The following is a 12,072-nucleotide window of genomic DNA, read 5'->3' as shown; positions in this document are numbered from 1 at the left end:
GTATCCCCAAACTAGGGCGACGAAGTTGTGACATTGGTTAGAAGAGTTTTGATGTTCACCGTCCCTTTTTCATTTCAACTTTGGTACGCATAGATCCATCTGGTGCTAGATGGGGGCGAGGTTCTTGCTCTTTAGTTGTGTCTGGTTGTGGAGATTTTCTAGAGCCGTCACTACTACAGAAAATGCATTTAATGACATTTGAAAAACGTCATAAAAAACTTTAGAATACACGCAAAAAAAAGGTCATCTATCAAGGAGTCATAGTAAGTCATCTTTTAGGACGTTGGAAAAATGTCATTAAATGTCTATAAGGACACTGGAAAAGTGTCCTTGTTTCTATGAATAAACGTCCTCTAATGTTTATAAGGACACTGAAAAAGCGTCTTTGTTTCTATGAATAAACATCCTCTAATGTCTATGGGGACACTAGAAAAACGTCCTTATAACTTAGAAAAACGTTATCAAATATCTATAATGACACTAAAAAAACGTCCTTATATCTTTTCCATGAAACAAAAAAAAATTAAAATATGTAAATTTACACACAATTACCAACCAAAATTATATGTTAACATTCAAAATACAATATCAATGAGCACATTTATTTTCTCAAGTTCACTAAACTATAATTTACCATCTAATCTAACTACAACTTTTCAAGTTCAATCCACATCACATTCATCACGAGCATCCATGAGTTTTTCTTGAACTGCAATATCAATAAAAGAGTAGGAAATAATTATTACAAGTGCAAATATAAGCAAGCGATATAAGTGTGTTCCAATTTTTATCATAGAAATGAAGACAAAAGAACCAACTGATATTGACAATCATAAACAAGTGCCAATAGATACAGGAAATACTAGACAAAAGTTACCTCTTCTTCTTTTTGTGTCTTTAGATTTCTATCAAGCTATGGATCTTCCATTCCTTGTTCAAGATGCTGATCCCAGAAGCAATCTAAAAAAACAAAACCGATTATCAGCCTTTTTATTGAGGTCTCAACGAAAAACAAGCATAAGTAAACACTCTCAAACAGAACTAGAAAAGAAAAGAAAAATTGAATAATAGTGAACTTAAGTACCTTTCCTATGATTTCACTTCATCATTGGAAGCAACAGCTGATCTATATCAAAATCACATGCCAACACAAAAAAATTAATTAATATTAAGCATTAACATCTAAAATGGACTAACCAACCATCAACAAAAGACTACAAGGACCAAAGTCCCAACTTACAAGCATTTCAGTTTCTCTTGTTTCATCCACTGCTGATAAAGGCATAGGTAGCTGGCCTGGTGCAGCTACGGGTGCGGAATGAGGCTCATCTCTTGGAACTGTCAAGGACTCGGGTCATCTTTGACAGCAAAGGCACTTCGACGGTTATGGCGTAAGTATGACCCTGAGATTATCTTCCTTATGGAAACTCACCAGAAGGAGCAGATAGTCTCTTCTTGGAAAACTCAGCTTCAGTTTGACAACTACGTTGTAGTTGACCCTGTAAATACTAGCTCTGGGGGCTTAGCCATTTTGTGGAATTCCTCTGTTCAAGTGTCTATTTTGCATAATACCCCTAATGTCATTGACACTATGGTGTACTTTGTTAATGAGGATTTCCGTTGTAACATATCTTGGGTGTATGGCAACCCTAATGAAAATAAAAAGAAGTTGTTTTGGTCTTACATGTGTAGATACTTTTCAGCTCGATCTCTACCTTGGCTTTGTTTGGGGGATTTTAATGATATTCTTTGGTCTGATGAAAAATGGGGAGGTTGTCCCCCTCAACAATGGAGAATGGCTCTTTTTCGTACTTTCCTAAATCACACTGGTCTCCGTGATTTACACTTTTAGGGCCCTTGTTATACATGGTTTCGTTTTCAGCATAACCAACTGGTTCTGAAGGAAAGATTGGATCGATGTTTAGGTAATGCTGAGTGGTGCGCTGCTTTGCCTCAGTCTCAGGTTTTCCATTTACCGATTTTCAGCTCTGATCACCGCCCGCTATTGTTTGATTCTCATCCCAAGGAAACTCACACCCCTAAACTTTTTCGTTTTGAACATATTTGGACCTCAGCAGTCTCTTGTGAACAGATCATTGCTGCTGCCTGGGTATCTTCTCCAACTAACCTTGCAATGTCTATCTGGGTCGCCAATCTTAAGGCTTGTCAGAAATCCTTATCCAGTTGGTGCTTGAAGACTTTCCCCAACTCTCACAAACAGGTCGATACTCTGTTCATCCAACTCAATCATTTACATAATAGCTCAGTCCCTGATGCAGGCTCTCAAATTCGGGATGTTACACAACATATTCAAGATTTATGGGTGCTGGAAGAAAAATTTTGGCATCAACGTTCAAGAATTTCTTGGTTAAAACTTGGTGATAACAATACCAAGTTTTTTCATCAATCTGCTACTCAACGGAGACAGCGTAACCGGATTCTTCGTCTTCGTAATGCCAATGGTTTGTGGCTAGACTTTGACATGTCTATAGCTGATACTTTTCTTCAATACTACAAGCAACTGTTCTCTACCTCAGGACCAAGAAATTTGACTGACATTCTTTTGCTTGTTGACCCGGTTGTTACCCCTGCAATGAATGATAATCTGTTGGCTCCTGTAACATTGGACGAAGTCAAACAAGCCATTTTTGGATTGGGGGCTCTTAAGGCTCCTGGACCAGATGGCTTTCCTGGCATCTTCTACCAAACTTATTGGAGTATTGTGAACTCGGTGATTCATCAAGCTACCACTTCTTTCTTTCAAACAGGGAATCTTTTATCAGAGTTAAACAAGACTTATCTGGTGCTGATTCCGAAGGTTCCTCATCCAGAGCATGCTTTTCAGTTTAGACCAATTGGGTTGTGCAACTACTCCTACAAAATTTTGTCTAAGGTAATGGCCAATCGCTTGAAGCCCTTTATGCAGGATTTAGTTTTGGAAAACCAAGCTGCCTTTGTCTCCGGTCGACAGATTCAAGATAATGTGGTCATTGCACATGAAATGTTTCATCATCTGAAGCTTCTTCGAAATTCTGGATTGGGAGCTCTTAGATTGAAATTGGACATTACAAAGGCTTATGACTCTGTGGAATGGGATTTTCTTCGTGCTGTGCTTCTCAAGTTGGGTTTCCATGTTCATTGGGTTATGCTTATTATGAACTGTGTTCGTTCAGTTACGTTCTCTGTTTTGGTCAATGGAAAACCGTCTGCTTTCTTCACTCCTTCTCGTGGGTTACGACAGGGGGATCCCTTATCCCCGTATCTATTCCTGTTTGTCAGTGATGTGTTATCTACTTTGGTTCAAAAAGCTTGTGATATTCAATGGCTTATCCCTTTGCAAATCTCACCCTCTGCACCGAAGATCAGTCACCTGTTATTTGCAGATGATTCTTTGTTCTTTTTTGAAGCAACTTCTGCTACTGCCTCTCATCTTCTGTTTCTCCTACAAACTTATGGCAATGCATCAGGACAGCAAATTAACTACTCGAAGTCTTCTTTGTTTTTTAGTCCAAACACAGATGCTTCTCTGATCAATACTATTTCGGCTGCTTTGGGAGTTACTTCTGTTACAAACCCTGGGCAGTACCTTGGTCTCCCAACTATTTGGGGGAGATCGAAAGTCTCTGCTTTGGCCTATGTCAGAGATGCCATTAATCGTAAACTTCAGAACTGGAAGTGTGGATGCTTAACTCAAGCTAGCAAGGAGATTTTAATCAAATCCATAACTATGGCAGTTCCAGCTTACCCTATGATGTGCTTTCAATTTCCCAAAACTCTGTGTCATCAGATTAATTCTATGGTTGCTCGATTCTGGTGGGGCAACAGAGGCGACTCTGGTATTCATTGGCTGAATTGGTCTAGGCTAGGCCTTCCTAAATCTAAAGGAGGCATGGGATTTCGTGATCTTCAAGACTTTAATCAAGCTCTCCTAGCCAAGCAAGGATGGCGTATTCTTACTAATCCTACAGCTCTATGGGTTCGTGTTCTTAAGGCACGGTATTTTCCTATGGATACTTTCTTCACTGCTAGAAAAGGATCCTCTCCTTCTTGGCTTTGGTCCAGTATGCTTCATGGAAGAGATCTTCTTAAGCCTAATGTGGTGTGGCAGATAGGAAATGGCATTAATATTCCAGTTTGAGACTCGAACTGGATTCCTCAGCTTCCTGGTATGCATCTTACAACATCATCTCCCTTTGATCACATGTTGCAAGTATCATCTTTGATTAACTGGACATCACACTCTTGGAATCTCTCAGCTATTGTGGGGGCTACTACATTCACTCAAAGGAAAGCAATTCTGTCCATTCCTTTAACATCTCCAAATAGTCAAAATAGATTGATCTGGCCTATGGAAAAGACAGGGATTTATACGGTCCGCTCGGGTTATCATTTAGCTCACTCAACACATCTAGTCCTCGCTACTTCTCATCCTTCTTCATCTTCTACTATCAACCCCCTTCTTTGGAAGCTCGTTTGGTCCCTTAAATCTCTGCCAAAAATTAAGCATTTCATTTGGAGAGCGGTTTCTAACTTTGTAGCCACTAAGGCCAATCTGTTTCGTAGGAAATTATCAAAAGATCCTCTGTGTCCTCTCTGTCATCTCTTTCCCGAAACAATTGAGCATCTCCTTTTATCTTGCCCTTGGACTCTTAAAACATGGTTCCTTCATCCTCTAGGTTATCGCCCTCCCCTTCATCAGCTCACTACTTTAGCTAAATGGTTTCTCCACTTATCTTTCCCTTCTTCTATTTCACTTACAACCAGGTGTAGTACTTTTACACATATCAGTTTCTTGCTTTGGAATATTTGGAAACATAGATGCCATTGTGTGTTTAATGACGCCCAACCTAACTCTGCATTGGTAGCCTCTCTATCTTTTGCTGCATCTTCTGAGTTCTTGGGTCTTGTTTCTGCTAGTTCCATTCCAAATGCCAATTTGCATCGACCTGTGCGTCCTCCCCCTAAACCGATATGGTTTCCTCCCCTTCCTACTCAGATTAAGATAAATATTGACGCTTCTTGGACAAAGGAGGGTTCTGGTTTAGCTGTTGTGGCTAGAAATTCCTTTGGTTGTCTTGTTTCTGGGCTGGCTATGTTCACTTTTGCTGCTTCACCACTAGTTGCAGAGGCTTTGGCAATGCGATTGGGTGTACTCTTGGCCCTTTCATTGCGAGCTTCTCATTTTCTGTTTGAAGTTGATTCTCTCCAACTTGTCAATCTCCTTTCCCATTCCACTACATCTACAGATTGGGCTGTGTTGCCTCTTGTGGATCATATTAGAGATTTGACAGTTGATCTTGTTTCTCACAGCTGGGTTTGGACCAGCAAAATGGCTAATCAGGCAGCAGACCACATTGCTTGGTTAGTTCGCAGGAGGCAGTGTCCAGCTGAATGGGTTCAGTTTCCACCTTCCTCCTTCTCTCACATTCTCTTGTATGATGCCGGACATGCTCCGACTTAGTTTTTTGGTTGTCTTGCTTCTCTTCCCTGCTTGTTTTGGGAGGGGTTAGTTTCTTTCTTTTCAGTTTGTTTGTTGTATTCTGTACTTTGGTTTCTTTAATGAATTTTCTTGCGTTCAAAAAAAAAAAAAGTTGCACGAGAAGAAACAAGAAAATTGGGGAAATAAGAAACTAATAATAGAAAGAATTAGACTACACTAATGCAACAAACTAACAATTCAGCCCCTAAACTTAATGCAATATTGAGAGATGAGATTGGTTACAACTGTCCTCAAATTGAATGACAAAGATCCTTACTCTATTTAAATTAAAGTCGAACTCCAAATGAGTTGCATAAATGACAATGAATTTACTAATTTCAATTCTAAGAACCTTGTGCTCAAAAACAATATTCATAAAATGATCAATGAAGACCTATAATTTGAATAAGGTGATTGAGACATAATAGGGCTCATTGTGTACCTTTCCACAAAGAAGAAACAAGCGTCATGGAGCTGCTATTGGTTCACCAAGCTTGTATTGGTTCACCAAGCTTGTCTTTCTTCCTATAAGCAGAAAAAATGTTTAGAACCTGTACATATTTCCATCAAGTTAGCTAGGGCCTAAAATATATTATTAAGAGAAAATCCGGGAAAGTGAACCCGAGTTTCATTTGAAAATTACAAGAGAAACTAATAATTAGTAACTAGCTACCTTAGAGTGAATTTTCTAATTATACTGCAAAACTATAACAGTGCAGAGAAATGCGTGAATGAGACTTCCATCACTTACTGCCTTCTTACCTTGAATTATATTCATTTGATCCCTCTGTTGCCAAGGCTGAACCCATCTCTCCACCATGTACTACTTCTGTTGATTATTTCTGCGACCCTCCATTGAACATATAATAAGTTAAAATTGAACAACTTAAAATTAAAACCACCAAGTATCACAGGGGGAAACATAAAATAAACCAAACATAATAGTAAGGAAGCGTATGCAATGACACACTTTGTATTATATATATATATATATATATATATATATATATTGCCTACTATCTGCAAGGGAACTGAAAAGAAACCAGCTTAGCAGAATAGTAGGTATAGGCTTCTCAATTCATTCATATCACCGGCCATGAACTTTTTCTCAACTCAAAACCTTAATCTCCAATTCACTATCTGCAAACTCAACTAAATAATATCTAATATTTCTGAAGCACCATAGGTCTCAATTTGGTTGGTTTCCAGATTAGTTTCTCTTAAAGATTCCCATGCCGGTTCAAACCACTCTCAGATTACTACTTTCATACAGGTTGCACAGAAGGAGGTTGATTCAAAATAAAGTAATAAAAAGTCATACCCTCGTATTTGTGTGTAAATCAACTAAGAAACCGTATGACTTCATATTACTAAGGTTATGCAGTAAGGGACATCAAGTAAACACACCTTATTCAAGTTGCTTCTAGGTATACATGGCAGACATAAACAATTACATAAATTAAAGTCTAAGACTTGCTGGGAAGAACAGAGAAGACAAACCAATTTTGACAAAATCTAATCTTTAACATGATTACTCTAATTCAGAAGCGAAGCACAGAGACCCATTTCAAAATTGAGCTCAAGAAATATACAATAAATATGAATTTAAAATACCCACTTCAGAATCATCAATATCAATGCCAAAAATAACCCCACTACAAACAAACATGAAGAAATTATTTGAGAAAAAAATAGCGAAGTTGGTACCTTTAGAGTAGAGATATATAAGCATAATCGAATAAGAACCAGCTTGATTCTATAGTAGCTATAGCCAGATTGAAGGTGTTGACTACAATCTAATACTCATAAACATATCATGTCTTTCTAATACTCATGAAGCTAAAATTGATGTGAATAAGCACCTACATTACAATAGTTTCAGAAAATTCAGTCTTCAATCACAAGATCTATAGCAGAAAATCAATAATATTGCTATATTACATCATATCAATTAGGAGAGGAGAAAGATATGTTTTACCTCTCAATTTGACTAAGAAAGGACCGCATACTACTGCATTTTCTTTATGTCATCAAGCTGTAAGGGGTAGACGAAATCAAAAGCATGCAAGTAAATGATATATCATCGAGCTCTATAAATGAACTTGAATCACACACAGTTGGAGACAAGTATAACGAATAACTTAAAAGCATGCAAGTAAAATTGAAACATTGCAAATACAGACAAATTACAGTAAGAAGGCTAACCCACTTTTGAGATAAGATGGTCACTCTTATAAAATCGTACAAGAAATTCATGACTAATAGAATAAATTGAAAAGAATGAATTACCAGTTCCATGGAGACCACAGGTGGAAGTGAATGAAAGTGGCCGAAATAGGCCGATACCGTAAAAATGCTTCCCTATGTTCTTACTTTCATTCTTTATGAATTGAATTTTCACTTCCCAATCTACTGCCTGTCTGCCCAAAAGAAAATAAGAAGAATATATCACAAATTTTTCCCCAGAGATTAATGAAGAGATGACCCAAATAGCCATCTCCAAGGACAAAAATAAAACAACGATTCGGAGAGCGACTTACCTATTTTTGGACAGAAACTTACCCATTTATATCCTTCGGCTTTGAAACGAATTCTCAATTTGCTACAGCGAATAGGGCGAGTTTTGGGATTAGGGTTTCTAGGCATATGTTGAAGAAAAGTTGGAGCGGGTAATTGAAGCTGTGAGACAAAAGGAGTAGTAAGGAGAGATCTGCTATAGATGAGGATTTCCGATTTGAGTGTTCGATCGGTGTGCTTTGGGTCTAGGTTTTTGAGAGAGAGAGAGAGAGAGAGCGAGCTATGGCTAACTGAGATACCAAGGTGAGAGAGCTGCTAGAGATCGTGGTGCAATAGAGATGGAGAGATCTGAGCTGCTAGAGATCGTGGTGCAATAGAGATGGAGAGATCTGAGATTGGAACTGAGTGAGGAGAGAGAAGGGGTCGGGAGGAAAAGAAAGAGAGAGAGTTTTTCTCTTTGCTATTTGACGAAAAACGCACAATGACTTTTAAGTATTCACCTGGATTTTAACAGTTGACGTCATTAATGGCTTACAATGACAGTGAAATAAAAAATCATCCTTGTTTCTTCCAGCCAGGTGTCTTTAAACCCTGATTCTGTAGTAGTGCGTATTCATAGCAGAAAAGAAGTGCTAAAGAAAACATGGTAGAATAAATCAGATTTGGTTGTTTGCGGTGGTGCCGAAAGCATGAGGTGCTCCTATATATATTAATGTTGTTGAAAATACATACATCTTACATGAAAAAAATGGGACATTGCCTGTGGGTTTATAAGGTTTTGGGCCACTCCATTCATTGTCAACTGGTTTTGGATATGAAACCCAGATTACTTTATCAGTTGTTAGGAATCACCACTACAATAATAGTGGCATCACACAACATGCTTCAAACAATTGCAAAATTTTTAACTGTTGTCTGATACTTTGGGACAACAGCAAAAATTATTCTGTTGTCTGAATTTTCGAATCAGACAACAGTTGTTACATTGCTATTGTGCCATTATAAATCAGATAATGATTGTTTTTCTGATGTCGTCTGAATCATAAATTCAGACAACAGTTATTTCATTGATGTTGTCTAAGGTTGATTAACACAATAGTTGAGAAAAAATGTTGTCTGATTGTTTTTAATCACACAATAGTTATTACTTCTCTATTGTGCAATTATTATTCAGACAATGGTGGCATTTTGATGTTGTCTGACTGTATCTTCAGACAATAGTTTTTTTGTATCTGTTGTGCTATTATTATTCAGATATGTTAGTATTTGATGTTATCTGACTATATCTTTAGACAACCATTTTTTTATGTCTGTTGTGCAACTCTCCTTCAAACAATGGCTATGTATCTCTGTTGTCTAAGTTCTTAAACACTGTTGCCCTATTTGAATTCCCACACTTGGCCAAAATTCAATTTTTGGACTCCCTCCATTTGGATGAATGACACCGTGTCATTTTGACAAGTCACCCTAAGGATCCACTACATTTTGGTAGAGGGAGTCGCTCTCTCTCACATTCTTCTTCGCAATCTCAGTCAATAATCCCATGGATTTCTACTGCGGCATGCCCCGAGAGGACTCCGATGTTAAGAAGCTCCGATCTCAATACCAGCCAAAGCTTCCTCCTTACCTCTAGGTTTATCTCCGCTCTTTCTCTTTTTTTCAATCTTGTTTTCGTCGGTCTGTTTTTTAATTTTATCTTGCTCAGTTATCATTGTCCTCGTTTATTCTCTAATCGGTTATTCATATCCTTTCTCAGGTCGTTGAGAATTGAAGCTTTGATTTTGATCTGGGCAAGAAAGACTCGTCAAGGCTTTTCCTGTTGACGAAAGGGGATATGTTTTTAGGGAAAAGCCTAAGAAGCTTATCTTGATTTCTTCTATATGTGTGTGTGTGTATTTTTCTGGGTCTGCATCTCGTTTTGCTTTGATTTTGTTGATGTATATGTAATTTGGCTAATGGGATGTGGGTATGTTTCCTAGTTCTTGTTTTGGGAATGTTTTCTGGAATTTGATGTTTTTGGTTTGCACTTTGTACTTACAAGAGCATTTGCCAAGCATAATTAGTTATAATGAGCCACACTCCTGTTACCGCCAGCGGTACCAACTCCCACCAACGAAGTGACCTACGGAAACACAGCCAAGCAGGCTACCGCTTGAGCCCAGGTTCACCTCTAGATCATGTCTGACGCGTCGCACCAAGATAGCATCAAAAGCTCCAGAAGCTGGGAACCGAAGCATATCAGTCCCACATCGAAAACATAGAAGAGGTCAGCCTCTTCCCCACCTATAAAAGGTTCTTTCCTCTCTCCTCATTAAATACGCATCTACTACTTGCCTACTATTATTATGTCAACGCAAATACATTGACTAACTTAGGCGTCAGAGAAGAGAAGACCGCCCAAAGAGGTCTCCCTCTGACGCCCTTTGTATTTTGCTTGACAGGTAGCGGAAGCTCTGAGAATATCACAAGCAGCGGTCCGCCTACCGGACTAGCGTTAATCGATACTTGGGCCACTGCTCAATCTTAGACATTAACATTGGCGCCGTCTGTGGGAATCCTTGAACAAAAGGCCATCCCACCACAACAATAACCATGACTAACGGTAGCGGGGGAAATGCTGAGGGCCAAGCAGATAAGTCTACCAACCCACATCCCACCAACCCTAAGACTAACGTTAACCCAGTGGTTAACGTTAACCGAGCATTATTCAACACTCCGGTCAACCCCAGAGCGGAACCCCAGGGCTCATCCCCGGTCCCGCTGACTCAAACTGCAGCGGAGGCCCGACCAGGTAGCAGTCGCCCACCAGGCCAGGATCTCGCCTTTATGTATGAGCTGGCATTGGCGGACCTCCACAAGGCGAACAGGGAGTGCGAGCAAGAGTGCAGAGAAAAAGCCGAGGCCCAAAAGTAGGTAGCCACGCTGATGTCAAACGCTAACCTAGCGCAGAGCGAGCAATCGAGGAGCACCAGACGTAGTCGACCCAATACCGGCGGATTGATACCCGCACCAATCATGCAGATGTAGGTACCACTGAACCCACCGGAACTATTAGGAATGAGCCCACCTCCCCTGCCCCGACTAATGTTGGAGCAGGAGGCGGAGTCACAGTCGCACACCAACCGCTCGGCAGCTAGGGTTAGAACTGAAGGAAATCCACCTGTCCCCAGGCAGGAGCTGATCCAGCAGAATCTCCAGGAGGGGTCCGCTGGTGACGCAACCTCCTTAATCTTAGAAAGGATGCAACATTTAGAACAAAGGCTAATCCGGGCGGAGGCGGGCGCCCCAGCGCCAATTCCAAATCCACTTTGCATCCAGGCGAGGGTCATTCACTGCCAGGATCCTGCAAGTCGTCAGACCAGCACATGCAAAGACACCAAAAATGCCACATTATGGCGGCATGACTGATCCCTTCTTCCATATAGACACCTTCAAAAAAGCCACTAACAACAAGGGATTTGATGATGCCACACTCTGCCACTTGTTCAGCGAAACAATAGATAGTGAGGTAATGAGCTGGTTCTTTAAATGCCTACCAGGATCCATCGACTCATTCCATGCACTATCAAACGCTTTCCTTTCTCGGTTCATCCTACTGGCTGCCAGACATCACAACACAACTCAATTGTTCAACGTCAAGCAGGGAGCAGAGGAAACATTGAAGGCATTTGTCACCAGGTGGTAAGCGGTGGCATCTCAGTGCCGCGATCTTGATAAAACAATGGCATTGGCAGCCTTCAAGCAAGGACTCCTCAAGGGACCATTTCTCTATCATCTCAATTACAATCATCCAAATGCGGCATAGACCATGTCATGAGCGAAGCTGTCATCCATGCACAGGCAGAATTCATCACATATGGAGAAACCCCACCATCACCCCCAACACCGGCAAAGTCCACTTAGCCCTCCTCCAGCCATCAGGAGACCGCTAACAAAACCTCTGCTACGCCGCCAATTGATAAGAAGAGAGAGTGGCAACAGGGAAACTACCATAGCAAGCAGCAAAAGGACCAGCATTACCACAAGGGCAACCGCTCATCCCACGGGGATAACAGTAACAAACAGACAGAGTCCTC

At 40.2% G+C, this 12,072-nt stretch overlaps 1 long non-coding RNA gene across 10 annotated transcripts; it reads right to left on the bottom strand.

The window, feature by feature from the left end:
- Positions 1 to 466: 466 nt before the first annotated feature.
- LOC112186539 lies at positions 467 to 8,473 on the bottom strand. 10 transcript variants are annotated; one of them, XR_005809143.1, is made up of 10 exons: positions 8,020 to 8,473; positions 7,769 to 7,899; positions 7,458 to 7,514; positions 7,187 to 7,341; positions 6,242 to 6,321; positions 5,922 to 6,030; positions 1,241 to 5,487; positions 1,085 to 1,126; positions 878 to 960; positions 467 to 709 (listed from the first exon to the last, which is right to left on the bottom strand). It is a non-coding gene; the product is annotated as an uncharacterized LOC112186539 (long non-coding RNA). The 10 variants fall into 10 exon arrangements; XR_005809154.1 differs by having other exon boundaries at positions 5,922 to 6,004; XR_005809127.1 differs by lacking the exon at positions 7,187 to 7,341.
- Positions 8,474 to 12,072: the final 3,599 nt, after the last annotated feature.

This window comes from Rosa chinensis, chromosome 1 (assembly GCF_002994745.2).
Source record: "Rosa chinensis cultivar Old Blush chromosome 1, RchiOBHm-V2, whole genome shotgun sequence".
Lineage (NCBI taxonomy): Eukaryota > Viridiplantae > Streptophyta > Magnoliopsida > Rosales > Rosaceae > Rosa > Rosa chinensis.
Note: the sequence above shows the minus strand (reverse complement) of the source record. Positions and strands in the feature narration are given on the sequence as shown.